The sequence below is a fragment of the Tamandua tetradactyla genome, chromosome 16, assembly GCF_023851605.1.
Source record: "Tamandua tetradactyla isolate mTamTet1 chromosome 16, mTamTet1.pri, whole genome shotgun sequence".
Classification (NCBI taxonomy): Eukaryota; Metazoa; Chordata; class Mammalia; order Pilosa; family Myrmecophagidae; genus Tamandua; species Tamandua tetradactyla.
Window position 1 is genome coordinate 59,915,342 of NC_135342.1, and position 18,096 is coordinate 59,933,437.

An 18,096-nucleotide genomic window follows, 5' to 3' on the forward strand; every position below is an offset into this window, starting at 1 on the left:
GGAAACCAGTTCTTAGACAGGAAGCATTCCTTTCACAGCCCCTTCTCTCCTCCCCTCCAGCCTCCCGTGCATCACAGCCTCATCAACCAGAAAGTGTCCTCCTTTGAGGATGCTCTAGAATAGACAGCCCCTCAAGACACCTCCTCCCTTTCAGCTCACTCACTTCTCCCTGACTGAAGTTGATGCTAAAGGGGCGAAGATTTTATGATGTGGGGTGGGTGGATCCGAAGGCATCCACATCCAGGACAAAGGACAGTTTTTGGAGTCAGCCATGATGGGGAGTTCTGTCTGATTTGCTGTGTGACCCCAGGCACACCCCCACCCTCTCTGAGTTCAGCTTCCTTGCCTGACAGTAGGGATGCAAAGACTGCCTAGCAGAGCTCATCGGCTTACCCATGGGAGGGACCTTAATATGATGCCCACTAATCTCCAGAATGTGTGAATATTTTATGTGACCCGGTCAGGGGAAATGAAAGTGCAAGTGGATTTAAGTTTGTTAATCAGCTGACCGTGAGATGGAGATATGGGTTATCTGGGTGGGCCCAGTGGAGTCACAAGGGCCCCTCTAGGTGAAGGAGGGAGACAGGGTAGGCAGAGTCAGAGAAGATGAAGTGGAGGATGGAGTGACGCAATTTCCAGCTTTGATGTTGGAAAGGGGCTGTGAGGAATGCCACAGACCTAGAAGCCAAAAAAAGGCAAGAAACAGGTTCTTCTCCCAGGAGGAACCAGCCCCACGGACACCTTGACATTAGCCCAAACAGACCTACGTCAGACTTCCGACCTCCAGAACTGTAACAGAATAAATTCACATTCTTTTAAGTCACTCAATGTGCAGTGTATATATATATGTATTTTTTACCTTAGCCATAAGAAACTAAAACATGATGGAATTTCAGTCATTGGCCAGTGTGTTAGCTTGCAAGCAACCAGAAAGCAATATACCAAAAATGGAATGGATTTTATGAAGGGGAATTTAATAAATTACAAGTTTACAGATCTAAGTCTATAAAATGTCCAGGCTAAGGTATCTGGGGAAAGATACCTTAACTCAAGGAAGGCCGATCAGCCAGGAACAGCTCTGTCACCTGGGTAGTCACATGGCTGGCATCTGCTGGTCTCTTGCTCCTGGGCTCCATTGCTTTCAGCCTCTGTTCCTGTGGGGGTTCCTCACTTTGCTTCTCTGGGGCTGGCTTTTATCTCTTGACTTCCCTTGGCTCTTTCCAGGTCCTGGCTTGCTTAACACCTCATGGGAAGACACATGATGACGTCTGCTGGGCTCCAAGCATCTACAAACATCTGTGTCTCTGTTCTCCAAAGCAACTGTTCTCTAAGCATCAACATCCACTCCCTCTGTCAGCTCTGAGGTTTCTGCCATTTCTGTCTCCAAAATGTTTCCTTTTTCAAAGGATTCCAGTAAACTAATCAGACCCCACTTGGAATGGGTGGAGTCACATCTTCATCTAATCAGAAGTTAATACCCACAATTGGGCATGTCACATGTCCATGAAGATAATCTGATCAAAAGATTCCAACCCACAGTATTGAATCAGGATTAAAAGAAACAGCTGCCCCCACAAGACTGGATCAGGAAGGAATAAAACATGACTTCTAGAATACATAATACTTTCAAACCGGCATACTCAGTATCAGGAAACAAGGCAGTAAAGGATCCAGGAGCATTTGAGCCCTGTAAGCTTCCTAGAATCAATTCTAAGAAGATGCACTTCTGAGCCATCCTTACCAACATTCATACAAGTGTAGGCTGAGCTCTTACTATATTCCAGGCACAGTGTGAGGCTGTGGTGGGGGAAACTGAGGCCTTGGCCAGCCCAGTGCCTGATGCACAGGAGGCGCTTTGTGAGCAGGCACTTCAGCTGGGGCTCTGCCCCTAGCGGGGGAGGTGCTCAGAGCCCAGCACTTCCCTCCCTGCCATGGGCTTTGAGGCAGGGGTGAGCTATGGGCTGAATGGGGCCAAATCTGTAGAGACTAGGCTGTCCCGGCTTGGCCTAGCCCTCCTCTCTCCCAGCCTAGGCCTGGGAGCCCAGGTGCACCACAGCGGGGGGGAAAGGTGGCTCTTACGGTGACCCCACCTCATCTTCACAACCCTCATAGCCCAGTTTGCATGCAAGTTGAAAACCAGACCCAACCCAGACACATTTTCCTGTCCAAGGGACAAATCTGGGCCTGGCCATATTGACCTGGGGGCTCAGTCAGTTTCTCCATGTCCCAGAGGCTGTCTCAGCAGCCCCAGGTCCCAGTCCACCCCATAGGACAAAGAGAAGTATGAGAAGCAGGACAAAGGACAGTTTTTGGAGTCAGCCGTGATGGGGAGTTCTGTCTGATTTGCTGTGTGACCCCAGGCACGCCCTCACTCTCTCTGAGTTCAGCTTCCTTACCTGACAGTAGGGATGCAAAGACTGCTTAGCAGAGCTCATCAGCTTATCCATGGGAGGGACCTTAATATGATGCCCACAAAGGAGGTGTTACTCTCCCACCTACCCTCTTGCCACTCCAGTCCTTTCAGGAGATTGACTTTCCCACACCATGCCCCCTCCCCCACATTTTTCCTCATCTGCTTGGAGGGACAACCAGGCCCCAGGAGCTATGCCCCAACCCAAGTATCTCACACTCCAAGAAGAGGGCACAGCATGTGCAAAGGCCCTCAGATGGGAAATCTGGCCACCAGGCCCAGTTGTTTCATAATACAGAGGAGTGTGTCCAGAGAAGGACCGGGATGGACACAAAGTCAGACCAAGCATCAGTGACAGAGTCAGGAAGTGGGGCCTTCTGCTCCCAGCTCGAGGCATGGCCCCTGCAGAATGGCCCCACCTCATGGTGCAACCCTCGTTCCCCTTTGTCATATAAGGTAACATACTCACGGGTTCCAGGGATTAGGATGTGGATATCTTTGGGAGGCCATTATCCTGCCACAATACTCAGAGAGTACAAGCAGCTCAGGGGAGCATGAAGCTGAGATGCCAGCTCAGTTTTGCCTGACTCCAAACCTGGGGATGGGCTGAGCAGCTGAGGTCAGGGCCCTGGGGGAGGTCAGGCTGGGGCACCAATGGATGCAGCACCTGGGAGGGCCTGGCTCTGGCTGGTGGTGGGAGGGGGACCTCATGGCAGAGGCTGCCCCAGCACTTTTCTGCCAGGGCCCTTAGTACACAAACAGGAAGCCATCCTTTCAGCCCCTGGCATGCAGGGGTGTAGGAGTGGCTCCAGGGGCTCCGTGATTCATAGCCCAGCAGCTACCTGCCCACACACACACATGCCTATGTGCCGATTCTTAATAAGACACCCCATTTATCTCTGACATTTATGACCCGAGACAGAAACCATGTGAGGGGAAATGTGTTACTTCTCAAATGCACATTTGTTATTTTTCCTCCCACCTACCAGTGAGCACATGGGAATCAAAGTTATATATTTGAGGTTCCCGTTAACCAGTAATTGAGTTGCTAACACACTATGAAAAATGCAGTTATGCAGAGGAGGACATCTTTCCACCCAGGAAGGTCAACTGGAGACCTCCACAGGACCTGGCAAGGTGGGGACTGTGACCCCATGACCCTAGAAAGGTCCATGGTGACAGGGCAAAGGGGGTTTCCAGTGGAGGTCAAAGGTCTGGGACTGGGAATCAGAGGAAGGTTCAGGGGCTTGCGGGGCAACAGGGAAGGTGATGATGGATCAGCCTGCAGCCATAGCTGGGCCACAGGAGGACACGTTCTTGGTGAAGAAGGGGACTTGAGCTTGGAGCCTGAATGCTCATTAGTGCACCCCCCAAAACAGTACCAACCACCATTTATAGGATGCCTGTGTATGCTGTGAGTGGCACTATCTTTGCATCTCGCAATGCCTGCCAGAAGTGCCCCCAATTTTACAGGTGAGAAAACTAAGGATCAGAGAGGTTAATTCACCTGCCAGTGATCACACAGCTTGGGAGCTGGAATTCACACTTAAGGGGAGAGGGGCATCAAGGACTGAAGAGGGGCATGCCTCGCCTGCCTCTGCCCAGCTGATATAAACAATGGAGAATCCTAGGGGATCCCAGACCCTCACCCACATCCCCAAATCCACTGCACACATCAGGCTTCCTTGCCGGGGTCTCTATCTCTGCTGCCTGCCCCACAACTGACAAGGGTCTCAAGCTGAGAGCAGAAACCGAGGCAGGCGAAACAGGCAAGAACCAAGCACCCTGCCCAGCTGCCTGCCCGATTCCCTGGCAGATAATTCTCCCTAACACTTTTTGCCTTTCTGCTTATTTATTAGCCAGTCTGCCTCAGAATTTATACCAAATCAATGCCGTGGCAATAGCTCAGCTATGAGGATTGCTTTTATATAATGTGAAGCTGGTTTCATTTGGAAGCCCACAGCAAAATCCTGTGCTGCAAAGTCGCTGCTTGCAAGAGGATTCCTGGAAAGCCTCCCCAAAGCTGGAGCCCCTCTGCGTGAGCTGCTAGACTCTGAGGCTGGTGGGACCTAATGTAGCAGCATGGACACCGAAGAGACAGGACGGAGGAAAGACGTGTCGCTGAGCGCTCCCCCACCCATGCCAAGCAAGGCTCTGGGTGTGGCCACACACACCTCGGTTATTCTAAGCAAGGAAACAGAGGCACAAAAAAATTGAGACTCTCCATTGCTGACTCAGGTTTTTCTACTTGTAAATATGCGGACTTCCCTGAACCCAGTGGCTGTGGGAGATTTTCCCCCCACAATAAATTCGCTGAGTTTCCAGAAGCGCATCATAAAAAGAATAGTCATAAAGCAGGACATGTTTTCCCACGGGAGCAATGTCAGAAATTCAGTTTGGGTTCCTGACCAATGACTGGGCACCCAGTAGACTGGGCACGACGAACGCTGTCATAAATATAAATGTACAGTAACCGTAAAAGTCTTAATAATCAGCTGAAACGTAAACCCTAAATGGTCATGTAAAATTATGCCCCAAGTCCTGGAACGTGGGAATAAATATGGTGCACGCATTTGTCATAGGAGAAACCCCAAAGTGTTATAAATAATGCATGCATTCAGTGTGCAAAAAATATAATTCTCCTGTATCATAAACTTTAAAGTAATAAGTGGCTTTGGCAGAATTATAGAATTGCAGAGGAAGGAGGGACCTGAAATATTGTTTCTTCTGATCCCCTTCCAATGTGGGAATTCTTGCCGCTGCAGCCCTGACAGGGTCTTCCAGCCAGTGCTGGAGCCTCCCCGATGGTGAGGCACCTGCTGCCCGGCTCCTTTCTACTCCAGGTTCAACTTCCCTGTAGCTGTGCCCCAGGCACCCTAACTTTGGCTCTGAAAGGAAAGAAGACCTGCCAGTGGAGGTCCCGCCCTTGATTATTGTTGTCTCACCTACTAGCTATATGACCACAGGCGAGTTACTTAATCGCTGTGGACATCAATTTTTCCATCTGTTGAATGGGGATGAAGATGAATACCTACCTCATATGATATTGTGAGGATCAGATAAGCTAGTCTGAGTAGGCTATTCTTTTTTATGAATATTATCATCATCCCAACCATTGACCAAGTGTCCTGAGTCTCTTGCATATGCATCTCTTCTACCTTTTTTCTTAACTCAAGTGCAGGATCTCCAACTCAGCCTTGTAATGTCACATATTATTATTTTGAGCGATTTCTTTATCCTGTCAAGACATCTTTGGCTCCTGACCTTGTTGGCTCGGCATTCTCTAACCTGTCAGGATTTGACTAGCCCATGAATTGGATCCCTAGACAATCAGCATCTTCTAAGTCATCGATGGAGCATGATGATCTAGATGGGCCTGGGAAAGGAGCCCTGGGCATTCCACCGGAGACCTCCCTCAGGGTCAGTGTTTCCCAAACAGTGTTCCAAGGAACTTTTGTCTTCCACAAGATGCAAGTACATGTTTGGGAATAAGGGAGCTATGATCAGATGAATTTGACACGCAACAGGTGCTAAAACAGCATTTGCATGTAAAAAGCAAAGACAGTATCTAACGGTAAGTTTCCAGAGTACATGGTTCACCTTCCTACAATGAGGCCTTAAATCTGCTTTTCTACTAAAATGCATTTTTATAAGTAGTCCAACCTGTGAGTGCCCTGTGCATAGCCAATGTACTGGTTTGAAACTGTTATATACCCCAGAAAAGCCATATTTTTTAATCCTAATCCAGTCTTGTGGGGGCAGGCCTGTTGTGTGGGGTGGGATCTTTTGATTAGATAGTTTCTGTGGGGATGTGACCCTGCATCTTCAGGTGGTCTTGATTAGTTTACTGGAGTCCTTAAAAGAGCTCATGGAGAGAGAGAGGGTTCAGAACTGACACAGGGAGCAGATGCCTGGACACGGACATTTGGAAATGCAGAAGGAAAGCTCCATGGCAGAAGCCAGAAGACCCACAGGAGCTGAGGGAGCCATTTTGAAACCAACCCAAGGGGCCAGCAGACATCGCCATGTGCCTTCCCAGGTGACAGACGAACTTGGGTGCTGCCTTTCCTCTGAGAAGGTATGCTCTTTTTGGTGCCTTAATTTGGACATTTTCATGGCCTTAGAATAGTAACTTGTACCTAAATAAATCTACTTTATAAAAGTCAATCCATTTCTAGTATATTGTATCTGGGCAGCTTTATCAAACCGAAATAGCCAGTCACTCACCGCATCCTCAGATGCCTTTATTTCTTTCACTGTCCCTGCCCCTGGAGAGAAGCCCAGCCATACCAGTCCCCAAGAGGTGCCAAGACACTTCATGGAGGGGTCTTGTCTGGCCCCACAGGAGCAAGAAGGCATGCAGCAGCCATCCGTGTGGCTCATCACTGTGACCTCCAAAAGGCCACCCCCCCCCACAGCCATCTCAGGCCCCCCAGCTGGGAACACCACTCGCCCCATGCCCCAGACGTCCCCCCTTGCCCACATGCCCCTGGAGCCTCCTCCCAGGCCCAAGAACAGCCCTGATTAAATGACAGGCACTTGAGCACCCCGATGATTCTATGCTTCGCCCCATGATGCTCAAGAGCCTCTCGGGTCCCCGGACCCCTGCACCACCAAGGCCCTCTCGCCCGCCAACCCAAGGCTGGCCCACTGCAGCTTTCTGTTCATCAACGCCCAAGCTAAGTCTGTCAGCCTCTAAGGGTGGGTCTGTAACCGAAAAATGAGGATTTAAGAGATGATCATAATTTCTGAACTATTACATAGATATTGCCTTTACTTTCTGATATATTTGAGTAGACAAACAGAAATACCTGAAATCTCTGAACTGCAATCTGGCTTCCTTGATCTCTAATAATGGTTGTATAGCCTTCATTTTATGCTCTTGTGATTGTAAAACCTTGTGACTAGCCTTCATTTGTACCCATTTATCCAGCTTTTCAACTTTAGAGTCTTGTGCTCACTGAAGACAGCCCCTGATGTTTATTAATGAGGGTTCTTGGGTCATCCCTGAACGAACCCACCCCAAGGCCAAAGTTATCTTGATAACCAAAGCTGGACATACCCAAAATGGGTCCACCTGACATGTGCAGTAGCTTAGACTTTAACCTACAAGTTTCCTGGACCTCATTATAATACTAAAAATCACACCCATCACCATATGAAGTCCTCCATTTTCCTACATTCTATGACTAAGATGTAATCTGTCTGCACTGGCTCAATAATTAGATTGCCTCTAATTACATCATCTAAGGCCATGGTGCTCATTACCTAAAACCTGCCCATTGTTTAATGCTGTCAAATTATCAAAATTACTGCAGTTCAGGAATGATCAAAAGTTACAAATGTTTGCATTTGTTTGGTGCTTTTGGTATTTAAAAAAAATTTTTTTAATTAATTTTTAAAAAATGTGATGACTCAAACAAAAAAAAAAATTACTGCAGTTCAGGGACAGATAATTGGGGCACTAGGCCATCTGTTTTCCTGCTTCATGCCTAGCAATAAATTCTTTCTCTCTTTGAAACCCAGTGTCTCAGGAATTGGTCATTGAACACATCAGGTAAAGTATCCACTTCTTCTGCCGGTAGCAATTTGGCGACCCAGATGGGACAAAGATTCCTGAGGGGTCCAACTGTCTGAAGTTCTGGAACCCCAGCAGAGCAGGTAAATGTAGTAACCAAGCCTTCTGCCACCGCTACACATTCTTTAGCCCAGAGACTTGATAATCGGGGTTTTCTCTGTTCTGCTGGCACTCCAGACCCCATCTCCAGTTCCAAGCCCAGATATCTGACCAGGTGAGTGGGTCATGGGGGTAAAAGTAGATCAGAAAGTTAGACGGCGGGTCCCTTTTCCAGAACACTTCCCCTTGCTCCTTGCTGGGACCTCTACACCTGTTTTCTGGGTTCCACTCTATACAGGGTTTGAGACCCTGACGTGTGTTTGTCTGTACAGAGTTTAAAACCCTGCCCTGAACTTGTCTGTTGAGTACACTCCTGGGAAATAAGTCATCCAACAATTCATTGGTATTTAATGAAATTAACTATACCTGTTTAACCGTTAACTGGTGTCTTACATAGATATAGTAAGTGCTTAATGCTTGTTTAATTGTTAATTAGTCTGTTGGTCTATTATTAATGGGCGCATTAGTCAAATATATAATGTGTTGTGTCTTCAAATTTGTTAATTGATGTCTTACTGCATTTGTATTGGTCAAGTGTTCCTAATTGGTTCCTGATTACAGAAATTCTTTAAAATCGGAATCTTTGGAAGGTATTGAAAAATTGGAAAAAGTTCAGTTATGAGTCTATAAGAAAAAAATTTATTTCTGTAACACAATCTGACTTCAATACAATTTAGAATCAGGAGAAATAGCCTGAGAATGGATCCTTAATTGTTCTGGAAAAGGTAGAAATGGGATAAGATGACGTATATTCAATCCTTTATTTGTCCCTCTCAAAAGTATTTCTGTGTTTCTGTTTCTGGTGACTGGCGTTATGTCTGTCTGTCTGTCTGGTCAATGTATATTCTCATACCTCTGGATGGTAACATCAAATTAATAAAAAAATTCTTATTTGAATTGCTTAAAAATGACTAAGCACACACACACACACACATATATATACATATATATATACTTAGTAATTAGTACTCTTGGAGTCCCAGAAGGGAAAAAAGCTTCTGGACAGCAGAATTCAAAGCCTTAGTTTTGTAATTACTGTAAACAAACCTGGGAATTAGAAAGAAACCGCCCTTGGAATTTCCCTAAGGCAGCAGAGGGCTACCAGAGGCCTTACTCAGGGAAAAGGCAAAGACTTTTTCTAGTTATCAGGATCATGGCTTTAAGTGAAATAGATCTAATAATTGAAAGAAAGGTGTAGGTAAATTCCACCACCCTCATTTAAAACTTTTCTATTAGAACTGGAGATTAGAAATAATAGGCATAGAAAAAAATGCTGTGGAATAGGCCATGCTTGTTAAAATTATATTTTTTTTCCTGTAATACTTTTGCAATGATAACGGTACTAACCAGACCATTATTAAAATATGACTAGCCTTGGGATAGGAGTAATTGACTAAATTCTAATTACCAAATTACAGTAAGTAAAATGAAAGATCTTTGAGAGATATGGGAAAGTTTTTCTGGATTTAGGCTTGGGACAAATTAAACAATCACAGTATATTTTCCAGAGCTTGATAATCAATGTACTTTTAAGGTTGTTTGTAATTTTAGGTTACTATGAAAACAAAAAGATTTTTTAACCTCCAATAGAAGGATTAAAAAGGAAAATATTTTGCAGTGACAAAGTCTAGTCTGATTCCTATTTTTATGATGAATTTTTAAATTGAACAAATGCAATTTTGTTCTACTTAAGCATGTTCCTCCTAAATTAAATACACTTACTGATAAAATAATCTAGCATTATAAGTACATTCTTAAAATTCCTCTCAAAAATAGCCTGAGCAGTTGAATAACCTTAGCAGTATACCTGGTAATAATAACATTTATATGATATAATAAAGTGACAATATGCTAATTCTTTAAATATATTCTATTTAAGAAATAAGTTTAATGAAAAATATAGATGAGGTTTTTAATAATCTTGATTACCTGGATTTCAAAGAACCTGGCATTTTAGTTACTTTGTCATTTGTTTCCTCAGTTTGTGGAAGAATTTAAGTTTGTAGTGTCTTTGTTAATGTCAATCAGTACAATTTTTTTTAGTAAGTACTGTCATGAATGAGGAAGACATAATTCTTTGCTTCAAAAAATTTATATCCTGGTTAGAATATATTTGTACCAGGGCATAATATAAGACAGTAATAATAAAGGAATAATAATGCTGGAAGAATTTAAAAAGCAGGTAGATAAAGAATGACCTATGAAGATGTCATAGAAGAGATGACATTTGTAAGACCTTTAAATAAGAAAGCAGCATTTGAATAAATAGAGCTCTGAACCAAGTTTTTTTGAAGCCATAATTTAATTTTGTATGCTAACATATTCCTGGTATTATTTAACACTTAGGAATAATGTTGAGAAAATTTAAGGGTTTTTTTCTGGATATAAATCCCTTAGTTATTAAAAAGCTGACTGCATTTCAAACTTGGGCTCTTCTAACCTTTCAAGGTAGTGCTGAATTGGACTGAAAAATTTTAGGCATATTGTAAAGTAATAGTTTGTGTTTCAAACACAAGCATAAATTTCTCCCTTTTTCCATTAGGCTCTATCTCAATCTCTTCTCCCCTTCATGAATACTGTTATTAGAAGGAACCATGCATGTTCAAAGAGCTTTATGGATTTGTTATAAAATTTATTTCTGATTACATGCAGCCTGGATAAATAAAAACTACAAATGGGGTGGATAGTATTTTTTTCTTTTTCCATTCTAAGATGACCATATTTTCTAATTAAAGTGAATCTTATTTATATCTGACTACAAGCCCTGAATGGATATGGAAAATTATAGGTTTGAGAAAGTGAATTTTGTTTGTAGACCCATTGTTGACTACAAGCCCTGAAGGAATATGGAAAGTTGTAGAAAGTTTAAGAAAGTGAATTTGTTTGTTGACTACAAGCCTTGAATGAATATGGAAAAGTTGTAAAAAGTTTTTAAGTGAATTCTGTCTGCCATAGTCAATGCTAACCAAAAATTGACAATCCTGTTTATAATATTTTTAAAAGAGCTTTTGTGCTGATTCTGTTTCTCTAGAGAACCCTAGCTAATATACTATGTATTCATACAAAACTAAAGTTTAGTTTTCTATCTGTTAAAATAGTGTAAATTGTTAATCTACTAATGAAAAGTTTAAAGTTTTTCTTAGCCATCTGAGTACTCTTTCTAGAAGATAAAAATTTCATACCAAAATAATGTCCTTGTTAATGTTTATGTCAACCTTATCATCCTTTATTTTAGAAGAAAAATCTTCTTTTAAAGGAAAACTGTGACAAAAGATTTGTTCTTTCACAATGTAAAAGTGAGGTGCCCAAAAAGTTTAACATATTACATTAAAAAGTGCGTAAGAAGTATTACAATGGTTAAGGTGAATTTTCTATCCTTTCATTAGCTAAATTTGTATGGGTAAAATGTTTATTCATATATTTAGAAACCAAGAAATAATGGACTTTCCAAGAGCCACAACCAGTTTCATCCCTCTCTGCCCCATAATGTCAATGCCCTTCTTTCAGCATGAAAAAGTTAGAAAGAGTTGACACCCAGATATGCTTCAAGATTGAGAGAAAACTATCAAATAAAAGGGAGGAATTATAACCAAAAAGTTAGGAGTTAAGGAATGATTATAGATATTCCTTTTTACTTTCTGGTGTTTTGGAGTAGACAGAGGGTAATACCTGAAGTCTTTAGTTGTAATCCAGATGCCTTGATCTCTGATTATGATTGTACAGTCTGTATTATATGCCCTCATGATTATGAAAACTTATGACTAACCTTCACTTGTACCCATTTATACAGTTTTTTGAGTCTTGTGATCACTAAAAACAACCCCTAATGTTTATTAATGATTGGTCTTGGGTCATCCCAGAACTAACCCAACCCAAGTTCAAAGTTATCTTGATAACCGAAGTTAGAGCTAACCAAAATGGGCCTGCCTCAGATGCACAGGAACTTAAACATTAACTGATAAGTCAAGTTTACCTCATTATAATGCTAAAACTCATAACCATCATTATATTAAGGCCACCATTTTCTTACATATGTCTGAAACTAAGCATGTAATCAATCTGCACATGCTCAATAATTAGATCACCCCTAATTACATCATCTAGGGCCATCGTGCTATTATCCTAAAACCTGCCCATTGTTTAATACTATAAAACTATCAGAATACTACAGTTTGGAGAGACAGATTTTTACGCCACTAGGGCATCTGCTTTCCTGCTTCACACCTAGTAATAAGTTCTTTCTCTCTCTGAAATACCAGTGTCTCAGGAATTGCTCATTGAGCACATGGGGCAAAGAACACACTGCCTTTGTCTGGTGACAGACCAAGCTCTCCTGTCCATCATTTCGGGTCCTTCTTTGCCTCTCCTTCCAGCCCCTGCTTGGACCCAGCTCCCCACTCCTCTCCTGAGGTCTGAGTGTAAACTCTAATCAGCAGCACTTAAACATGAAACCTATCAGCACCCACTGTCTTTTTCAAATGTTACCTTTTGGGAAAATGGGTCCAACAGTCCTAAAAACATCTGTTCAAGCAACTGTGACTTCTTACTTTTCTTCTCCCCACATGCATCCCTTGGGAACTCAGTCATTCCAAGTCCTGAAGATGCCGTTGGTTCTCACTGATCACCACCAGATGGAGACATCAGCACCATTTACTTTCCAAAGAGGGCAGCTTGGAGGGCCCGAACAAGTCCAAACTAAGCAAAAAAGTAATGAATGGGAGGGTGTGCAATTCAAAGTAGGGACTCAAAATGGCGATATAACCTTGGTCACGTCCCTTAATCTCCCTGAGCTTCTGCACATGTAAAATGGGGTTAATAGTTGTACCCATCTCCTAAGGCAATTCCAGGGAGTTGGAGGGGTAGAGTTGCTTGGGCAGGCAAAAATCCAGGCAATGGAACAGCACATGCAAAGGCCAGGAGGCATGACAGAGCGTTGTGCTTATAGGGGCTGCAGTCGTCCTGCACAGCTGGAATCGAGAGGTGGGGAAGGGACGTGGGAAAGCAATAGAGCCCTGAATGCCAGGCCCATGTCCCAGGGAGTGAAAGGTGGTGGCCATCACCCAGGAACTGGCTCCAAAAAGCAGCCTGGTGCAGGGTGGTGGTGGAATGGGGTAAGACAATGCATGAACCTCCCAGGTGTGAGGCCAATCGTGGGGTCCCCAGGCCAGAGCGGACAGAGAAAATGTGGGGGGGGGGGGGGGCATGGGGAGGCAAGATGCCCAGTGGAGTCTCTGCAGCCCCCAGAGGAACTCAAGGTTCACCCAAGGAGGGCTCAGGACTGCGCACACACACAGACCACCAGACCCCTGGCCTTCCTTGCTCCAGCCAAGACCACTATGTTTCCAGTGCACGGAGGCCCAGCTGAGAAGCAGAAGGAGACTTCCCCAGAAGCACAAACAAGCCTGAGGGAGCTGTTCTCAGAGATGGCCCCTCAGCCCCTGGCAGGGGAATCCCGGAGGCTGGCCCGGCTCCCCAGACACAGTCAAGGAATCACCTGCACAGGCGAGCAGGCTCCAAGCAACCCCAGCCCCCACCCCCCGCCCCGTGGCAGCTAGGCTGGGGGTTGTCGCAGCTCTGCCCGCCTTCTCCTCCTGCTTTGCCTTTGCTCAGTGCCCCTTCTGGGGGGCTCTCCCAGCCTCAAATCCTCTCCCTTTTATTTTGTGGCCTTTTGGACTCCTCTGGGCTTAATAGCAATTAGAAGAAGGGAGGGGCGGGCGTGGAGAGGAGGCGAGCTTCAGCGCTCACATAGAACTTTAAGATTTATTACTCATGGGCAGTCTTCTCGGTCTGCCCATGATTAGTGAGCGTGCAGAGACCCCACCATCTCACAACGGAGGAAAGCAGGTGAACGCACTGAGCAGAAGTCGGTGGCAGAGCTTGATAGAACACAGGGCCACTGGCTCCCAGGGCGCTGTCCTTGCCACCGCGCCCTCTGTCCTGGAGAAGCAGGCTTGTTAGAACTACGAGTAAAATAAGAGTTAAAAGGTGCACACACCCATGAGCAAGGAGCTTTACAGGACAGCGAAGGATTTATTTTGGTAAGTCAGAACATCTCTTGTTTCTTTCTTGGTTCTTAGGGGCATGGTGAGTGAGGCTGGGGGTTCCCCAAGAACCCCAGTAGCCTGATCAGATCCATCCAATCTGCTGTGGGTTCTCCCTGGCAGCCTCCTCTCCAGGACCAGCTCAGAAGCTCCCTCCCCTACTTGGACTTCACACAGAAAAAGCCCCTGTGGCCCAAGGGGCCTGGAGATCATTCTGATCTCCGGAACGATGGGGGGGGGGGGGGCAGTCAGATTGGCTCCAATCTGGAGAAGGGACGCAGGACGGGAAGGAGGCAGGGATCCAAGCTTGCCTCTTGTGCATCTGTTTGCCCCATCAAGAAGCAGGACGGCCGGCCCCTGACCCACTTTCCTGCCCTGCAGATGATGAAAACTCCAACCCATTGTTCTCTAGGACACTTGGACAGAACACGCAAAGAATGTGGGCCTGGAGACAGGAAGTCCGTACTTCCGCAAGATGAGGTCTCTGCCAGACTCAGGCCTGCCCTCCAGACAGGGAGGCAGGGGCCTTGGTCGCTGTGCAACCCCGAGCAAGGCTTCCCGTCTCTGGGCCTCTGTAAGGAATGGGACACAGAAGGTCAATGGGGTGACTGGGGGCAGATGATTCCAGATGATGGAGGAGGCAGGTGCTGCCCCAAGGCCTGATCCCCCTCGGCCCCAGCCGCACCCTGAGCCCACTCAAGCACCCTTTGACACTACACATGTGGTCCAAGCCACCCGTGTCTTATTCACTCCACACATGTCCTTGCACGTGCATGTGGAGCTGTCAGACACTGTGCCCATGCCACACCCCTGCCCACACCCTCACCCGCGTGTCCACATACACTCGAGCATGCCCCACCTTCAGCTTCTCTGTGCCACCATTGTCATGGCTGATATTTATTGAGCACCAACTGTATACAAGAGACTGTTCTGGGCACTTTATGTGCATCTTCTCAATGACACCTCCCCGCAGCCCCGTGAGAAGGCCTTACAGTCGGCCCCTTGCATAGAAGGGGGAACGAAGACCCCGGCGGCCACACAACTTGTCCAGGACCAGCCACCTGTAAGTGGCAGAGGTGGGAGTACCGAGGCACACAACCCCAGGATGCCACTCTTGCCCCTTCGCTTGCCCCCCTCAGTGCTTTCCTGGGCCCTGCAGAACTCAGAGCCCCTGACAGCCTTCCCTGGATGTTGGGACAGAAAAGTGAAACACATCTGGGAAAGTGCTCGCCGCCCCCCACCCTCCCAGGTCCTGCCTACAGGGTATTGTTCTCACTCTCTGGAATTCAGTCCTGCTTGACCACGGTCCTTTCCTGCATTTCGTGCCTCTTCCCCCAGCTGCAGTAGCTGCATCCTCAGCCGCGTGGGTTGTGGTCCAGCCTTCAGCCCCTTCCCGGCCTGAACACGGCCCCCTACAGCCATTCCCGAGTGATTCTCCTAAACCCAGGGCCCCTTTTCTCTCCCCAGCATGAAGCCCCCAGTGACCCCTGCCCCAGCCTTCAGTGGGTACACAAGGTCCCCCCCTGGCCTCATGCCAGCCAGTCCCTGTTTCCCCCTCCAGGCACCTCATTGCCCCCCCCCACCAGGTGCCACTCATGGCAGGTCTTCTCCTTCCCAAAATAAGCCTCCATGTCTTGGCACTGCGGGCCCTTCTCCTGGGAAGGCCAACTTCCTGTTGTGCCTGAGAAACCTCCTGTCCCCTTTTCAGAGCATCTTAGGAGCCTTCTGCTATGGCAGCTCCCCGACCACCTCCTCTAAGCACCCCCAGCACAGGGCACACACCTCTGTCACCTCCTGGCCTCATCCAGTGCGGCTCACACCAGAATAGGGGTACATCAAGGGTAGGGATGGGGCTGGGTCGCTTCTGGTTCCCCTGGACCCAGCACACTGCTAGGCAGAGCCTGGTATTATTAAATAACAGTAAGTATAAACATTGCTGAATAATGGCAGGTTGGCAGGAGTGGACAGCGCTGTAAAGTGAGCCCTGAACTAGGAAAGGAAGACCAAGGTTAGAACCTGGTTCTGCCACTCAGCAGCTGTGTGACCTTGCAGAGATTACTCAGCCTCTCTGAGCCTCGATCCCTCATCAGAGAAATGGGATTAGTAACAACAGTTGTGCTTCACAGGGCTCTTGTGGGAATTCATTGCACATCAAAGCTGAACAAGCAGATGAGAGTGAGGCAGAAGTTTCCCAGAGGGGAAGATATTTCCAGAGTAGTGATCCAGGAAGATGGCAGGAGGGGTGTGCACTGGAGCTGGGCCCAATGCACACCCCTCCCGCCTGGGGAGGCCTGGGGGTGAGGGAGGGAGGGGCGGCAAACGGTCTGGGGAAGTGAGTCAGAGAAGCTCGGCCTGAGATTGGGTCTGGAGGTTCAGCCAGGCTCAGCAGACTCACAGCAGCCAGGGTCTGGATGGGGCAGTGCCCCAGTGTGCCTGCTGTAAGATGGGCAGGTTCACACCCTCCTCTCAAAGTCACTAGGAGAATTAGAAATAAGGTAGAGAGCCTGGGGCCAGGGCTGGCAGGTAGGAGGCGCTCAGCTTATGGGAGTCTTGGTGACAGTAATCGGGCAGCCCGGCCTCAGAGCTCATCCAGGGACGCCTCCTTACTTCCCTGGTTCCCCACTCACAGCCTGCCCTGGGCTAGGCACCCAGCAGAGTGAGAGATGGATGGATTGATTGATTGATTGATTGATTGGGTGCCTCCTTGCAGCCTTTGAGGAAAAGCCCCCCTGTTGCACTGGAACAGACCCCAGAACACAGGCAGACCCCCCCTGCCTCGGGTCTGTCTCTGTATGCAGGGGCTCCCCACACGTCCGGGCATTCCTTCCACACGCCTTCACTCATTCCAAAAGCAGGCACCCAGGCCCTGCTCCGTGCCCACCCTGCGCTCAGCTCTAGGCACCCCACCCTGAGCCCGGCCCAGTCCCTGCTCCAGGAAGTTGTCTGCTGCCCCGTAGCTCCCCATCCCAGATGCCGGGGCATTGTAGGACCATGGCTGGGTGAAGACCCCCACCCTACGCTCATCCTCCCTCCTGAGCCCCCCAGCCCACCCACATGAACCCCTATTTTATTTTCCCTAAAGCTTGGGTCCATTCCTTCACCACAGCCAGGGAGCCTACCCCCAAACCTTGCTGGGCAAAAAGGTTTTCCTTTGTTCACTATGAAGCAGACCAGTTCCCAAAGCCCTCTGTGGCCAACAACATCACCTCCTGCCACCTCCTGTCCTGTACAGACGGCTCCAAAGGGCAGCCTGTGAGTCCAAACAGTGCAGGGAAATTCTGAACCCCGAAACCCAGGCTCCTCGTGGGGGTTCACAAACACGGCAGCCACAGCTCTCTGGAGCAATTATTTGTTGAAAAGAGGAAGGAAACGAAAAATACTTCAGCAACCAAATCAAGCTCCCAACAGAACCCACCGAGTAAATTCTAGATGCTTTCTCACAGGAGAATCCTCACGTGATTTTCTCTATGTGTTTTCTGATATTCAGCTCAAACCACTGTGAGTATCTGGCACTCGGCCCACAGGAGGTAAAAGATCGTAAATGGGAAAGAAAGGTGATGGCAGGAACGATGGCCACAGCAAAAGGTGACATCCTGACTTCCAGGCAAGACAAGAAAATGGACTGGAAGGCAAGAAGCAAGGTGGATGCGGGGGTCCCTGTGATTACAGCTCTCTGCTGAGCACTTTGATGTGAGTCTGGGCCGTTCTGCACAAGGGTGGAAGCTCCCCAGCACACACACACACACATACACACACTCGCACACTTATGCCATCTCTGAGAAGGCCGCAGATCTGCGCCGCAGTGGCCTGGCTGTGCAGGTGAGCCCACGATTTCAAGTCCACACTTAGCATTTCACCTGGGCTGGGTACAAATAAGACACAGGTGGCAGGGGAGCCAGAGAGCAGATGTGAAGCCAGGTGAGGGGTTGCGAAGGGGAGTCTATAAAATGCCGCGGGAGCACAAAGGA